Raw genomic sequence first — 7,830 nt, forward strand, 5'->3', positions numbered from 1 at the left:
CAGTTTTCGTAAATTTCCTCCTCCTGTTGTTAGACCTCTTTTTTCGCCAAACGACCCTCTTTCGATGCCAACAAAGTCTCTCTTTCTTTACCAACAAACTCTCTCTCTAAAACTTCCAAACTCTCAACTGCCAAAAAATAAGGGAACTCTCTCAAATGCCAACAAACTCTCTATCTTTCTTTACCAACAAACGTTTGTTTCGGCACGATTGACCAAAGTGTTTTATTCAAACATTCATTGTTGTTTTGAGTATTTTTTTCTAAACAACGTTTCAATAAGTCCTCATTGGTCAATTTTTCGAAAACTGGCTTGATGCATTCTCGAACTTCTTTGCTGAGAGCCGGTTTGTGTTTGAACGGTTCCTTTCTCACAAAAGATAACATGGACTATCAGTTGCGTTAGCTTGGAGTGCGCGCACTACACATTATTTTCGGCTATTTAACACAGTTACAACTGGAATCTCTTTAAAATATTTTAAAAGCGGGTTTTTAAATATCTGACCGAGGGAAAAATTAAATTAAATCCGGGGTTCGATCCCTGAGCCGGTACCTCTGGAAATTTTTTAATGTACCTTTACCGAGGTTTCGGTGGTTCGGAACCCACCTCAAGCTGTAGGTCCCCCCATCGTGTACTTGACTGCAACCCAGTCGGTTAATGATGGGGTAAAAGCAGGCTTTGTCCAATATGTCCGGACAGACTGCTCTCACTAGATCACTTGATTGCATTATAAAAAAGCGTCTGTGACTGATGATATATACCGGGACAGCGCCGTGCAAAATGATCAAATAAAAATCCAACTCTAACCAAAAATGCCTTCGACATGTTGGACAGTATAAGCTTGTGACATTTCAACACAGAAATGTTTTTGTAATTATACTACGTATAAAGAAACATCAAAAGACTAAAGAACGTTATAGACTCTTCTTACTTAAATACCCAGAGCTAGCCACAAAAATAAATGAGCAGAATCTGGCAGATCAAAAACGCTCAATATAGTTGAACAGACTGCTTTTGACCGTTGAAATAGCTGCTATCAAAATGAAAGTGGAATGGCAGCTTCCTATTGATGAGCTCGCATTGAAAGATATGGATAACGAAGACTTGGTTGATGCTGACGGCATAGGTGCTAGGGATAATGAACATCATGCACTGGATCCATTAGCACATCTCGACAGCAAGGATTTACCTACGTATTCGAACGTAGCACAAACTTCGTTAGAGGTACAAACTCTTGTATACTGTGCAGCTGTGGCAACCGTTAGAACGTTGGGCCGGAAAACTAGGCCTGCAAATTTAGTTTTTGTCCCAGCAAGGGATCCAGATCCACCATGGAAGATCATGGAAGATCACCATGGATGACCTATAGCTGTACGCTAGTTCAGGCCAGAAACTGCAGCAAGTGATCGATGTCACAAAGCAGTTTTCCAATGATATCCACATGGAGTTCGGACTAGATAAATGTAGAACAGTGAATTTAATCAGAGGGGAATTAGGAACCGCAAAGTTAGAGAACGAGTTCGAAAATAACATCGAGGCAATGGCTGCAGGCGAATCATATGAATATCTGAGTATTCTTGAATCAAAGGGTATTCAACATACGATAGTTAAGACAATCCTAACGACTGCCTTCACTACGAGACTCAGATTAAGTATAAAGAGTTTTCTGAACTAAGCAAACAAAATCAGGGAGATCAGCAGATACGCCATCCCTGTCCTCACGTACTCTTTCGGCCTCATAAAATGGCCTAACACTTACCTTGAAAAGTTAAACAGAATCTTTCGCGTAGAAATGACGAAACACCGAGTGTACCACAGAAATTCAGCGATTAAAAGGGTAATTCTATCACGACATATTGGGTGTAGGGGCGTTGTAGATGTCAAAAACTGTGTGAGTCACAAGTTATAGAGTTGCGAGACTATTTTCACAGCAAATGAAATGTTGCGCTTTACAATACCATCTGCCAAGTGGACCTTGACTACACGACCTTAAATTTGACCATATATGGGGCCTTGACTATTAGGGCAAAAACCATAGAGGAATTAGAAATGCAATCGAGGCAAAAATCCATCCACGGTGAGCACCCCAAAACGTTAGATCAAAATGACGTAGATAGTGAGGCATATAATATTTGGCTAAGAAAAGATGTTTTGTATCCAGAGACGGAAGGATTCGTCATTGCGATGAAGGACAAGGTTGTCAGCACCAGGATTTATCGCAAACACGTGTTACATCAAGGCGTAGTTGACCGGTGCCGATTATGTGGAGATATCAACAAATCCATCGAGTAGATTACTGATGGCTCCTGTGTAATGACTCAGTGAGAATATACGCACAGACATAACGATGTAGCGGGCATCATACATCAACAACTTGCCGTAAACCTAGGACTCTTAAAAGAATGGATGCCTTTCTATAAATACAATCCACTACCAGATTTAGAATGCCAAGATTACATTTTGTATTGGGACGTTACTATTCAAACGGATAATTACATCCGTGCCAATCGACCTCACATCGTGTTGCGAGAAAAAAAGTGGAAGAGTATACACTATCGACATTGCTTGTCCGCTTAACCGAAATTTTCAGTCAACCTATACAACCAAGATCCACAAGTATAGCGAGTTAAGGCATGTAGCAAATACGATATGGAGGAATATGAATAAAGCATCTATTTATCCCATTGTCATTTCGGCTACGGGCAATGTGCACGCAAGATGTACTGAACATCTAGGACATTTAGAAGTCAGTAGGGTATTGGCAGCAGCTCAAAAGGTGCTTTTATTAAACACCTGTCGCATTGTAAGAAACTTTCTTGACCAACAGGAAGAGAGCGACTAAAAATCCGTAAAGTGGCAAATGGTAGCTCTAAGAAAGCATCCAAGGGTGACTGTTATCACCTCCAACGCTTTTGGCCGCTCGTTATTGTATACCCACAACATCATCACAGGAGGTTTCAAGCATCGTATTAAATGAGTTGAATTAACTTATAACATTGTAATCTCATTAGTCACTTGACTCAGTCAAGTGTTCGAATTTTGAAGTGCTTGAATTTTAAATAGTTCAATAATTAACAATTAAGACATTCCTAACTTTGCAACTACTTTAAAATAATTAAAATATTTGAAAAATTAAGCAGTTCGGATTCTATGGTTTGCAAAGTTCCGTGGTAGAAATCTAATGATTAATAATAATCATAAAATCATAATAATAATCGTGTACTTCCCCCATCGTGTACTTTACTGCAACCCAGTCGGTCAATAGTGCGGTAAAAATCCAGGTTTGTCCAATATGGCGGGGCACACTGCTCTCATCAGGTCACTTGATTTGCATTATAAAAATGCGTCCGTAACTGATGATATATATCAAGACAGTCTTTTACAAAATAATCAAATAAAATCTAAATCTAAACCAAAAAATGCCTCCGACATGTTAGGTAGTAACCAGCTTAAGCCTGTGACAACATAAATATAATAATTAAAGATTCTAGAATTAAAAAAGCTTTGACTACCATAATATGATCATACATAACATAAAATTTTTATCTTATTTTATTGTTTGCTAAAAAAGTAACCCTAAAGTTTTAATACTGTCAAATCATTTTGACAAGAAAAAGTTCCTAATTTCCCGAAAAAGGGAATTTTAACAATGAAATTCGCAAGATTTCTCATTCACGTAAGCAGTGACCTGTTTTGATCTATAATCCCAAGTAATTTTTGAAATCAGAACCAAGGGGAACTTTCGTCTGTACCATCCATTTTGACCTTAAGGTTAATTTTCCAGGTTAAATGCAGTGACAGGGCAGAGAAAGAGATTAGGAAGGTGATGAGAGACATCGGCGCGCAGGTCAAAGTGGAAGGGATTAGAAGACTAAGAGGGAATAAAGAGGGCAGAGAGTGTATGTTTTTAGTGAACTTGAGCAGTGAGCAGGACAAATATGAAGTTATGGAGAAAACAAGTTGTTGAACGGAAGAAATGAAAGAATCGAAGATAATCGAGCGAAAGGCATAGACTGAGCGGTGTAAAGGTAATAGGGTAAGAATTCGCAAAAATAGGATATGGGTCAACTAAGAGATAAGCACAAAAAGAGCGACGTGCAAGTAGCGTTCTGGAACATGTCAGGGCTAAAAAACAAGAACAAAGGATTTTGGGGAGAATTGCAGCAATGGGATGTGATAATTATGAGTGAGACGTGAGTGGATAAAAGAGAATGGAAGTACTTAAAAAGAATATTACCGAAAGCATATGAGTGGAAGATGCAAACAGCAAGAAAGGAGCATGTGAAAGGGAGAGGAATGGGTGGCATTGTGTCAAGGGTAAGAAAGGAACTGGTGTTCGAGGAAGAAAACAGAGAGTATATAGGAAAAAAGGAAGAAAATCGAAATGAAAGGAAGTGGATCGGGAGGGTGGGAGGCTACTGGACATACTAGAAGAGGCAGGATGGTTCCTTTGTAACGGCAATACAAGAAGAGATGAAGAAGGCGAATATACGTTCGCGGGTATAGGGACCCCGTAATAGATTATTTCCTGGCAAAAGAAAGAATAGGGAAGCTGATGGTTATAATGGAAGTGGGCAACATGATCGGCTCAGAACACTTTTCGGTAATCGCAACATTAAAATGTGGTGGCTTAAAGGGCAGTAGGAAGAAGAGAAAAGAAAAGAGAGAAATTAAAGTGAAAATGGGAATTTGGGGAAAGGAAAAGTTAAGGGAGTTTAGAGAAAGAATATAAAACTAGGAGATAGGTGGTCGGGAAGAGGAAGGAGTTTACAAACAGCTAGAGAAACTTAAAGCTGCGATAGATAAGGTAAGAAAAGACGTGAGACCGAAAAAAAAAGAAGAGGGGTGTAGGAGAGGCTGGTGGGATGATGAATGCAGGGAAATTAAATATAGAATGAAGGAGAATATAAGGAAATGGAGGAAAGGGGAAATGGAAAAAGGAGAACTTAACAGGAGAAAGAAGGAACAAGAAAGAATGATAAAAGAGAAAAGACAGAAGGAGAAAGAAAGGTATATGGAAGAGGCAGAGAAGCCGGTAGAAGAAGGGAGGGAATGGGAAGTGATAAATGGGGAAAGAGGAGAAAGGAAAGGTATAAACAAAGAAATCGGTATGACAGAGTGGACAAAGAACTTCAAGGGTCTGCTAGGAGGAGTGAAATATAGGATAAAGGGAGATGGCAGAAAAGTGGTCGATGGGGACAAAGAAATTGAAAACGAGATTAGTAGATATGAGGAGAATGAGGCGATTGAAAGGTTAAAAAGGAACAAGGCAACAGAGGCAGATGGCTTGGAAAATGAAACACTGAAATATGGAGGATTAGGGGTGAGGGAAGAGATATGGAGGATTTGCAACAAGGTATGGAAAAGAGAAGGGTGGCCGGAGGAGTGAAAAACAGGGCTGGTAGTACGATTGTTTAAGAAAGGAGAAGGCAAAAAAGTGGAGGAATATAGAAGCATCACACTCATGTCTGTGGGGTATAAAATGTATGCGGAAGTGCTTAGAAGAAGATTTGGAAGGACAGGTAGAAGAGAAACGTGGCTTAGAAAAGGATAGGAACCATAGATAACGTCTACGTGCTCAACTATCTAGTCAATAGAAACCTAGGGCGGAAGAAAGGGAAGCTAGTCGCATTATTTGTAGACTTTAAGGCAGCATTTGACTCAGTTAACAGGACGAATTATTATTTTTTAAAAGAAAAATCATTAATATTTTTTACAAGAATCTTAACTATATTTTGTTATTATCTAACAAGCTCAAAAAAGCATTAAAACCCTTTGAAATATTATTTAAAGGTCTTAAAAAATATATATATTTGTAAACAATTTTTGGAATCATTCCAAATTTTTAATTATTTTTGACTCTCTTTGAAACTTCTAAACATCTTTTAACCTAATCGAATTTATTCTAAGGTAATAATTGTTCAATTTTTATTTATTCTTGAAAATTTATTTTTATTTCAAACTTCTTTTAATTATTTTATACAATAATAAGTTTTAAAATAAAAATATAATTTAAATATTCCCCAGAAATCGTAATAAATTGTTTTGTTGAACCTTAAACTTTAAAATCTTTAATCCCTAATCAATCCTGAAAAGCAAAAAGAATCCCTTAAAAGTTCTTAATTTTTGTTTAAAATTTGAGACATCTTTCGAAATCTTCTTAAATATTCTCTTAAAATTAATTTTCTAAGATAAAAAACCATTTTTAATTATCATAGTAATCTGAATGAATTATTCGTGTATAATTTTATTATTAATTATTTGGAATCTTTTCAACTTTTAAATTATTTTTCAAATTCTTTCAAAACTTGTGAATATTGTTTTAAATGATTCAAATGAAATATTCCAATTTTTTAATCAAAAATAAGAATTTTCGATAAAAATGTAAATTTTGAATTCAAGAAAATAGTTTGATTCTTCACCAAATAGTTGAATATAAATATTTATGTAAAGTTTTTACGGGGAAGAATAATCTTCTATTAAGTACAAACATAAATAAAAATTTTTAAGCTTTACCAAAACACAACGAATTTTTTAGATGAGTTTTTAAATGAAACGACAAATTAAAATAAAAAAGTTCAATTTTCAAAAAAAAAAATTTAGCTTGACTTTTTAACATCAAAATTTAGGTTTAAAAAAAGAAATAAATCTATAAATGTACTTGAATTTACAACCTAAAGAGACCAAACATTTTGATCAATGGGAAATTTTGTAACTAAAACCAAAAGGGACAACAGCTTTATTTCATTGCGGGGAATCCAGAAAATGAAATTTACTATTGCTCTTTACAATGTCCAACTTAAATATTTCAGGTGCGCCAGCCTTCTAAGATATAATCCCAGGCGAGAACAAGCAAGCCAGGGGCAACGCGCTGGATACAATGTGGGGGCGACCTAAACAAGTCAAAATGCGAGTTTGGCATCGCCGTTCTTTGCAACAGGGTACAGAGGTTTTGAATCTCTAAGTCTCTTATACACAGCCAGGCAAGTGATGAAAGGTCGTAAAAATTAGTCTTCGATTCTTTTGACCAAGATACAGGTTTTATTCTTGCAGTTGCTCGAGAAATCGGAGGTGAAATTCGTTGAATATCATCCTTTTGAAAAATGGAGGCTTCAGCCTTAAAATAAATTTGTATTATTTATCGAGCAGAAAAGCGGGAACTTTGCCCTTAGAATTATCGTAGGCTCGGAGGCACTTAAAAAAAAGTCAAAGATTTCAGAAGACTGACTCGCAGAGATCGCTTAAAATGTTAAATCTCTTTTACCATATAGACAGTTACAAGAGAAAGACGGTTTTAGTCTCTAGTCTTCTATCACTTCTCCTCTGCGATCTGTGCTTTTCAGCCACAAGATCAAGATAGCCGTTTTTCGGCTGCGATGCGCTTTTTATATTCTTGCTCCAGTTCTCCCTTCTCGATCTTACGTAACGTCGTCGAGGAGGGAGTTTTGGAGTTTGCGCTTTAGAGTATCTTCTGAGGGACGCTGCTTTACAGAAGTATCACACAGGAGATTCTACTTTTGCTTATTTTAAGGCACCCCTTGTAACTCGAAGGTAACAGTACATTATATTAAATAATATTCAATCCATTTCCTCACTTATCAGTCTTGTGAATGACTTTTTACTGAATTATTCGCTCAAACATTTCAATTACAATTACCATTACTTTCAAAAAATATTTCCTTCAAAACTTAAAGTTGTAAAGATTTTAAAGGTACAATATTCTTTACTATGCAACTTACGAGGGTGGATTGATAAGTTTCCGGCCTGACCAAGAAAAACAACGTTTTTAAGAATTTTTTTTTTTTTATTTCTCAACATAATCTCCTCCAAGGC

The sequence above is a fragment of the Belonocnema kinseyi genome, chromosome 7 (assembly GCF_010883055.1).
Source record: "Belonocnema kinseyi isolate 2016_QV_RU_SX_M_011 chromosome 7, B_treatae_v1, whole genome shotgun sequence".
NCBI classification, from domain to species: Eukaryota; Metazoa; Arthropoda; class Insecta; order Hymenoptera; family Cynipidae; genus Belonocnema; species Belonocnema kinseyi.